Raw genomic sequence first — 9,722 nt, forward strand, 5'->3', positions numbered from 1 at the left:
GCAACCCATCAAGCTTGCATTATTGTGCAAATGATACTGTGGGAAACCAGACTTAATTCCACTGAGGAACTCTAGGGCCCATCTAGAAGGTATTGCAGCTCAGAGTTATCCCATAAAGGGTGTAAGGAATCTGGGTATTTAAACAACAATTTCTGTCAGTCATTGTTGGAGGTATGCTCCCACAGGCCATTAATTCTCTGGCACATTCAGCTTGCCATGAACGGGTGCAGAATAGGCTCTGGCTGCCAGAAAAACCCTTGGGAAAAGAGATGCAGAAACTGGCAGTTGGAATCCCGCCAGCGTGAACTATTGTGGTAAATGCTAAGGGGAAATTGGCAGAGCATCCACACTGTCTGCTACACCTGAGTACCCCCAGAACCTAGAGCTTGAAGCTGAAGCTTATGTGCTATATTTTTTCAAAGAGTTCAATCCCTGGGAGCAGGAGTTAGGTAAAAGAAGGTGCAGCCGAGGAACAGGGTTAAGTTAACTCAAGGTTGTATTTCCAAGCTGGCCATCGCGTGATAACAAGTGCAACTGATTGCTTAATCTCATAAAGCTCCCTCTCAAGAGAGTGTATGATGTACTGCATCCCGGGACAATCTGTCCCAAGGAGAAGAATTTACCCCTCAATGTTTGTATCTCATTGGTGAAAGGTTTTCCCCACGGTGCATTAACTCCTCAACCTTTCCAGATTCTCCATGTGGGACGCCAAGTGGGTCTCATGGATTCACACACCTCAAATGCAAGAGGGAAGCCAAGAGTGGGAGGTGAGTGGCATCCAGTGTAGGCAGGAGGTAAAGGACAGTAGGGATTTTTGTCTGTGTGCAGTTTGTAGAGCCCACACATCTGGTTACCCACTGACAGCCAGGAAAGAATTGGTGGCCAAAGGCCTTAGAAATAGTCAAGGCCAAAAAGATTTGACATTCTGCTTAAGATAAGCCTGATACATATGTATTCCAATTTTTGTTAAATATTTACACACAAAAAAAAACCCACTCACATTCACGTGCCTGAACACAATTACAAATAAAAAAGACAACAGTTAAAATAAAAACAGTGATTTAGATCCAGCCAAATTGTATTTCTTCCTACCTATATTCTTTGATGTATGTTTAAAGTTTTATACAATAAAGGTATTTTGATTTTATAGTGGGAAAAGATCACAAAATCACATGGACAGGTTTAGAAAGGAAGGCAGAGCAGTAAACACTTCTCAAAGTAAAAAAAAAATGGTTAAAAAATGATTCTGCGTTTTACTTCCTAGGCATAGACAAGGTGGTCTTCAAGGTTGAATCTTTCAAAAATTTGTTTAGAAAAACAAAAAGAAGTTGCTTTTTAAATATGAGATGCCTAATTCTTGTCTCATAATAAATTACCATAGTTTCTAAATAATTTGAAATATATTTGTTTACACAGTCACATGCCACATAACAAAGTTTCCATCAACAACAGATTGCATGTATGTCAGTGGTCCCATACGATTATAATGGAATGAAAAATTCCTATTGCCTAGTGAAGTCATAGCTGTCATACCATTGTAGGGCAATGTATTACTTACACGTGTGTGGGGATACTAGGATAAACAAACCTACTTTACTGCCAGTTATATAAAAGTATAGCACATACAATTATGTAAAGTCCATAATACTTGATAATGAGAAAGCACTATGTTACTGGTGTATGTATTAACTATATTATACTTTTTATTGTTATTTTATTTATTTATTTATTTATTTATTCTGAGACGGAGTCTCGCTCTGTCGCCCAGGCTGGAGTGCAGTGGTGCGATCTGAGCTCACTGCAAGCTCCGCCTCCCGGGTTCACACCATTCTCCTGCCTCAGCCTCCGGAGTAGCTGGGACCACAGGTGCCCGCCATCACGCCCGGCTAATTTTTTGTATTTTTAGTAGAGACGGGGTTTTACCGTGTTAGCCAGGATGGTCTTGATCTCCTGACCTCGTGATCCGCCTGCTTCGGCCTCCCAAAGTGCTGGGATTACAGGTGTGAGCCACCGCGCCCGGCCTTTTTATTGTTATTTTAGAGTGTACTCCTACTTATATTAAAAAAGAAAAAAAAAAAGTTAACTGTAAAATAGCCTCAGGCAGGTCCTTCAGGAGGAATTCCAGAAGAAGGCATTGTTATCACAAGAGATGACAGCTCCGTGCATGTTATTGCTCCTGAAGACTTTCCAGTGGGACAAGATGTGGAGGTAGAAAATAGTGATATTGACAATCCCGACCCTGTGTAGGCCTAGGCTAATGTGTGTGTTTGTATCTTAGTAACCAAAAAGTTTAAAATGTAAAAAAACAAACAAACAAATTGACTCTGTGGGGTGGCTCACACCTGTAATCCCAGCGCTTTTTGAGGCCAAGGCAGAAGGATCCCTTGAGCCCAGTTCAAGACCAGCCTGGGCAACATACTGAGACTCAGTCTCTATTTCTTTAAAATAAAAAAAATAAAAATTTGAAAATTGTAAAAATTTTTAAAAGCTTATAGGATAAGGATATAAAGAAAGAAAATATTTTTCTACATCTATACAATGTATTTGTGTTTTAAGCTAAGTATTATCACACAACAGCCAAAAAGTTTTTAAAAAATTTTTAAAGTTTACAAAGTAAAAAAGTTACAGTAGCTAAAGTTAATTTATTATTAAAAAAATAAATTGTTAAAAATAAGTTTACTGTAGCCTAAGTATATAGTGTTTATAAAGTCTACAGTAGTGTGCAGTAATGGTGCGGGCCTTCATATTCACTTACCACTCACCTGGTAACTTACCCAGAACAACTTCCAGTTCTGCAAACTCCATTCATGGTAAGTGCAACAGTAGTATTTTAATCTTTTATATGGCATTTTTACTCTGTCTTTCCTATCTTAGGTATGCTTAGATACATGAATACTTACCATTGTGTTATAATTGTCTACAGTGTTCAGTACAGTAACATGCTGTACAGGCTTGTAACCTAGGAGCAATAGGCTATCCCATAGAACCTAGGTGTGTAGTAGGTTTGTGTAAATACATTGCTATGATGTTTGCACAATGAATAAGTCACCTAACGACACATTTCTTAGAACCTAGCCCTGCCGTTAAGTGATGCATGACTGTATATCTTGTGAAAGAAAAATAAAATCTCAGGAACTCCAAACTCACTATGCCAATGGGAAAAGTTAAGCTTGGGAACTGAGTCATGCAAAACTGTCTCCCATTTTTTTTCTAAATAGATAGCTCCAAAGACAGAAGTTCATATACTACCCTAGGAGGCCTCCCTTACTTGCTCAGAAGGAAATTCCTTGTGGATCCCAAGATCTTTACCTTAAAACAGCGTTCTATGGAATTTCACCCTGACAATATAAATCAATGTTGTCCTGTATTTTCACAGGTACAGGACAAAGATAGGACTAGAAGTCATCTCTCTGCTCACCTGAGACAAATGCATATTTGACTGCTTCCTCTACTCTATCTTTACTTCATCTTATGTAAAAATTCATATTCACGGAGCAAGAGATGAAGGCATAGTTGACTATTTCTCTACCCCCTCTTTTCACATGTAAAATATGAATTCAGTGAACCCTGCACAAAGCCTCAGAGAGGTGCAACCACTTGCCTCTTACCTATTCTTCTTCCCTTTTTCTGTCCTCCGTCCCCTACTGCCTGCTCTTTCCGCTTTAAATATTGAAGTCCCTAAATCCTCTTTGAAAACAGCACAGATCACAGATGTTGCTGTGATTTTGTGTTCCTTTTGCCCAGGCACATCCTCAACCTTGGTGAAATAAACCTCTAAATTGATTGAGACTCACCTCAGTCATTTTCTATCCTCAGCAATTTTCAAGTATACAATACATTTTTATTAACTATAACCACAATGTTGTACAATAGACCTCTTGAATTTTTCCTCCAGTCTAGGTGAAATTTTGTGTCCTTTGACCAACATCTCCACAACCTACCCCACCAAACTACTCTCAGCTTCTAGACACACACACTTTCTTTTTTATTTTTTAACTTAATTTTTTGTTGTTGTTGTTTTTTGAGACAGAATCTTACTCTGTCACCCAGGCTGGAGTGCAGTGGCATGATCTCAGCTCACTGCAACCTCTGCCTTGCCATGTTGGCCAGGCTGGTCTCAAACTCCTGAGCTCAAGTGATTGGCCCGCCTTGGCCTCCCAAAGTGCTGGGATTACAGGCGTGAGCCACCGCGCCCAGCCCTTAATTTTATTTTATTTTAAGTTCCAGGATACCTGTGCAGGACATGCAGGTTTCTTAATACGTAAATGTGTGCCATCATTGTTTGCTGCAACTATCAACCCATCACCTGGGTATTAAGCCCTGTATGCATTAGCTATTTATCTTGATGCTCTTCCTCCCCCTCGCCCTGACAGGCCCCATTGTGTGTTGTTCCCTTCCCTGCGTCCATGTGTTCTCATTGTTCAGCTCCCACTTATAAGTGAGAACATGCAGTGTTTGGTTTTCTGTTCTTGTGTTATTTTACAGAGGATAAGGTCTTTCAGTTCCCTCCATTCCCTGCAAAGGACATGATCTCATTCCTTTTTATGACTGCATAGTATTCCATGGTGTATATGTACCACATTTTCTTTATCCAGTCTATCACTGATGGGCATTTGGGTTGATTTCATATCTTTGCTATTGTGAATAGTGCTATAATGAGCATACCTGTAAACACATACACTTTCAATACTAAGTCATAACACTCAAATGGAAGACCAGATTTCACTATAGTCTACTCTTACTGCAGACCATTTTCTTGGTCCGGGATCCACTAAAACCTGACAGTCTTATGGGTTATTGTTATCCGGTAAATATACCAAAGAAGCACATCAAAATACATTGCCACCAAAATCCAAAGTGGCCCACCAAGCAATGGGCCTTGTTCTGTGTGGTGAGCAGTGTAAGGCATAGCTACATCTTTCACTTTAGAAGGCATATGCTGATATGCCCCAGATGCTGGACTCCTAAAAGTTTTTTTTGTTTGTTTGTTTTTTGTTTTGTTTTGTTTGAGACGGAGTCTTGCTCTTGTCTCCCAGGCTGGAGTGCAGTGGCACCATCTCAGCTCACTGCAACCTCCGCCTCCCTGGTTCAAGCAATTCTCCTGCCTCAGCCTCCTGAGTAACTGTAATTACAGGTGCCAGCCACCATGGCTGGCTAATTTTTGTACTTTTAGTAGAGACGGGGTTTCACCATGTTGGCCAGGCTGGTCTCGAACTCCTGACCTCAGGTGATCTGCCCTCCTAGGCCTCCCAGAGGGCTGGGATTACAGGCACGAGCTACCACACCCGGCCCTAAAAGTTCTACCAGTGTAGCAGAACCTTAAATCGTTGCAGCCTTATCTTCCACCCCTGATGTGATATGAAAAAAATGGCACATTATCCTTGTGACAGGTTTTCTAAAAATTCACTACCCCAGTCTAATCATGACAAATCCAAAGTGAGGACATTCTGCAAAATATTTAACCAGGATTTTTCATAAATGTCAAGGTTAAAAGAAAAATGACAAAAACAAGAGAAGACTGAGAAACTGTCACAGTCTGAAGAAGACTGAGACATTACAAAGATAGCAACTAAACGCAACATGGTATCCTGGATTGAATCCTGGAGCAGAAAAAAAAATAGCAGAAAAAAATAAACTGGAGAAATCTGAATAGTCTGTCATTTGGTTAACAGTGTTGCACCATTGCATGCCTGTATCAAAATATCTCATGTAACCCATAAATATATACATCTAGTCTATACTGACACAAAGTAAAAATAAAACTAAATAGTGTTGGACCAGCATTTATTTCTTTTTTATTTTATTATTACCTTTAATGGACATATAATAATTGTGATACAGTGTGATATCTTGATAAATGTATCCAGTGTATAATGATCATATTAGGGGTAATTAGCATATCCATCACCTCAAACATTTAATTTCATAGTTTTGATAAATATACCATGATTATGTAACATGTTAACATGTTGCAAGGTAGGTAAAGGGTATACAAAACCTCTCTATTGCTAACTTAACAATTCTTCTGTAAATCTAAAATTTACAGAATTTATAAACTCTTCCATGAAACCTAAAATAAATAAAAAAACTTGAAGAAAGGGAGAGAAAAAGTGCCTGGTTAATAAGATTGAATATACAGGAAAGAAGAGATAAAGACACATGTAAGAAAGCACACGTGTGTGTGTATGTGTCATGGTTTATGACTGGGTTTGTGTGTGCATATTAGAGGCAGGGTGAGTTTATGTGAGACGATAGCTCTGCTATAAAGGAACTAGTGAGACAAGGCACTTGCATGAACCTGAGAGTAAGCATCTGCTTAAATTTTGAGCCTTACGCACCTTGCTTGCCTTACCCTAGTCCAGGACTTTTAATGAAGCTGCCGAGAGGAGCAAAAGCATGTCATAGGGGGCACCTGGATTTGAACCAGGGACCTCTTGATCTGCAGTCAAATGCTCTACCACTGAGCTACACCCCCTTGACACCAATAGTCTTCAAAAAAACATTTATTCCATTTTTATGACCTGCAAAACACCTCATAAATACCTTTGGTGTCCAAGATTCCTTTTGAATTTAAACTCATCCCCAGTTTCCTCCTAGCTGTACCATCTTTTGTTTTCCCCAGAGCATTTATACTCATTCTCTTCCCAGCATCTGAAGCTCAATGCTGTATCCTCAGTCTAATATTCCAGCTTTAAAAAAATACACCACCAGCTGCCCATAGATCTCTGGGCACATCAATGAATGTTTTGAGCATTACAGGCTACCAGCAAGTATTGGACATGGAGGGGATCTGAACTGGGTATCCACAAATTGACTTCCGATGTTCATGTGCAATTCTGAAATTATAGGCAAATATTATGTATTTGCACATATTGTATATTGTGCATATTTTTATCAGATTTTCAATAGGGACCTCATCCAGGACCAACTATCTCACTTCAGTATAAAAAAAAAAAAAAAAGACAAAACAAACAAGCAAAAAAACACCAAAAAGAAAAACAAAGCACCTTGAATGTTCCAAAGCCCAAAACTCAATTTTGAACACCTCTGATTCCTATTCCTTTGCGTTCCAATCTGAGACCTCAATCTCGTCCATCTCCAAGATTGAGCAAAAGGTCAAGGAAATTTTTGTCATTGCAACAAATTTTCCCTGATGAGGTCTGTCAGCTGCCATGGGGCCAGGGAACAAGCAGCAACCAGAGCTCCAGCTCACAAGCTGTCTGAGGGCCCCAGACACCCACTCCCAGCACCCACCCAATCTGATGCCCAACAGGAGCCTCAGATTTCAAATCCAGTATACCCAAACCTAAGCTTATCATCTTCTGATCCAAACCTGCCTCTCCATCTATTTTGCTTTGTTGTAATAATAATAGCTCACATATGTTGGGCATTTTCAATATGGCAGGCATGGTACTAAAAGTTCTACCGACAACCTCCATGTAATTGTTACAAAAATCCTATAAAATAGGCACGAGTAGTAGTACACAGGATGGAAACTGAGTCACAGATTGATATGAATATCTAGCCCTAGGTCACACAGCTAGCAGGTGGTAGGGCCAGGATTCCAGCTTAGGGCCAGCAGGTTCTAAAACTCTATGGGCAATCACGGGACTATGGGAACATTGCCTAGCTGCTTAACCAGCTGAGCAGTCTCCTTCCTATCTTGGTTGGAGATGCCACCATCCTGTACTCAGTCATCTAGACCAAAACACTTAAGTCAACTCTAGGCTCCTCCCACCCTCTCCTCCCCAGTTCCAGTGAATCAGTAGATGCTATTGATTTTATCTTTGACATTGCTCAAATCCATCTCCACCCCTGCATTGTCAGTGCCACCACCTCCTAAATACCCTCCCGGCCTCCACCCCAACATCCACCCTGTACTGCTTCCAGAGCAGCCTGTTGGAAAACTAAGTCCATCTAGATCACTGCCCTTTAAACGCCTTCACAATAAAGTCTCTTAGCACAACATGCAGTTCTTCTCATCTGATTTTTACCTGCCTCCTCAGCTTCAGCGTTATCTTTTGACACTCCCCATATCACATTTTGTGCTCCAGCTGCCTCCATCTGCATCTACCTGGCTTCAGCCTCTGCTGAGCTGTTTCCTCTGCCTGGAATTGCAACCACCCCTCTCCACAACCCCACCTCCATTCCACCCTCCATCTGTAAGATATTATTCATCTTTGAAACCCTGATTGGCCATCAGCTGCTCCAGACGCTTACCTTCACCTCCCCTCCTCTGAACAGATGTAATCACTGCCTCTTGTGTGTTACTGCACCTATCACAGCTAGGTATAGCTCATAGACTCTATTTTCTTATTCTACATGCCTACACCCTCAATGAGGGCAGGGGCTAATGTCTTATTCACCTCTGGGCTCACATTTTGCATGGTTCTGGTACATAGTAGGTGCCCAGTGTATGTTGTTCAGACTGATATAAAAACAGAGCATTGCCTGTATTATGGGTGGCAGTTACACCTGACTTCTGGCTCCATGCCTGGGTCCTGAATGAAGTTACCCAATGTGGGGGTACTTGGCTGTAGGAAATGAACAGGGGACGGAAGGTAATAGAAATCCTTAAGCTTTAAAGCAGAAAAATGCAGTTCCTTAAACTTCAGACCGGTTCTTGTTCACCTCCCTGCAAATGTTCTGCGGATAAAACTCTATTCCTTCGCTTTCCCCAGGGCAACGCAAAGTATGGGCACAGTCACTAAGTCCCTGGTTTTCCTTGTGGCCAGCAGGTTCTAAAACTCAATGGGCAATCACAGGACTGTGGGAACATTGCCTAGTAGGAGTTTGTCACAAATATTTTAACATTAGGAGAGCAGTATGTGTAGTATACTTAAGTCAGTGAGAGTGTGTGCTCTGGGTTCAAATCCTGCATCTGCCCTTTATAGCTTTTTGACCTTGAGTGAATTAATAAGTATCTCCAAGTCTCAGCCTCCTCATATAAAATGGAAATACACGCAAACAAGTATGTATCTTGTAAAACTGTGGTCAGAAATAGAGGAGAACCAATGTAAAGGGCCTAGACTGGCATGTACTAAGAATGCAAGCAAGGGACATTAGTTATTAGTCAATCAGCCATGAGCCATAGAAGATAAGAAGTCAAAGTGAATCCATGTTCTTCTGAAGATAAGAAGTCAAAGTGAATCCATGTTCTTCTGAAACAAAAACACAAATGCACAGGGGGCACCTGGATTTGAACCAGGGACCTCTTGATCTGCAGTCAAATGCTCTACCCCTGAGCTATACCCCCACACTAGTAAGCCTGCTTTTATAGTCTATCTCTCTCTCTCTCTCTCAACATTCTGGTTCTAAAAACCTCCAGTGACTCAGGGGAGCTATAATTAGAATGTTGTCTGAAGGAAGTCTGGGCATTACAAGCTTTAGAAGAGGTTTATTATGAAAAAAGACAGGACTCCTGAAAACTAAGTTCTCAGGAGCCAAGAAACTCTTCTTAGACTGGCCAGTACCCAGAGCCTTATTCCTGTCCACCATATCTCACAGAAGGCAAACCTCAATTCCAAGTAAAAATAATCAGATTCTCCACAAATGGCAACATCAATATAATGTGGATGACTGGATTCCTGTCGAGCTTCTCTTAGCCAAGGCTCCTAGCAACTGAGATTCTTATTCCTCTTCATGACTTCACAGAATTGAGCTCATAACTAGCACTCTAGATATTTGTTGCATTAAATTGACTCTGGAAAAATACATATATA

General features: G+C 40.8%; 2 non-coding genes across 2 annotated transcripts; both read right to left on the reverse strand.

The window, feature by feature from the left end:
- Window positions 1–6,403: 6,403 nt before the first annotated feature.
- TRNAC-GCA (transfer RNA cysteine (anticodon GCA)) lies at window positions 6,404–6,475 on the reverse strand. Its single transcript has one exon. It is a non-coding gene; the product is annotated as a tRNA-Cys (tRNA).
- A 2,709-nt stretch (window positions 6,476–9,184) lies between these two features.
- On the reverse strand, window positions 9,185–9,256 carry TRNAC-GCA (transfer RNA cysteine (anticodon GCA)). The gene has a single exon. It is a non-coding gene; the product is annotated as a tRNA-Cys (tRNA).
- Window positions 9,257–9,722: the final 466 nt, after the last annotated feature.

This window comes from Pongo pygmaeus, chromosome 2, assembly GCF_028885625.2.
Source record: "Pongo pygmaeus isolate AG05252 chromosome 2, NHGRI_mPonPyg2-v2.0_pri, whole genome shotgun sequence".
Classification (NCBI taxonomy): domain Eukaryota; kingdom Metazoa; phylum Chordata; class Mammalia; order Primates; family Hominidae; genus Pongo; species Pongo pygmaeus.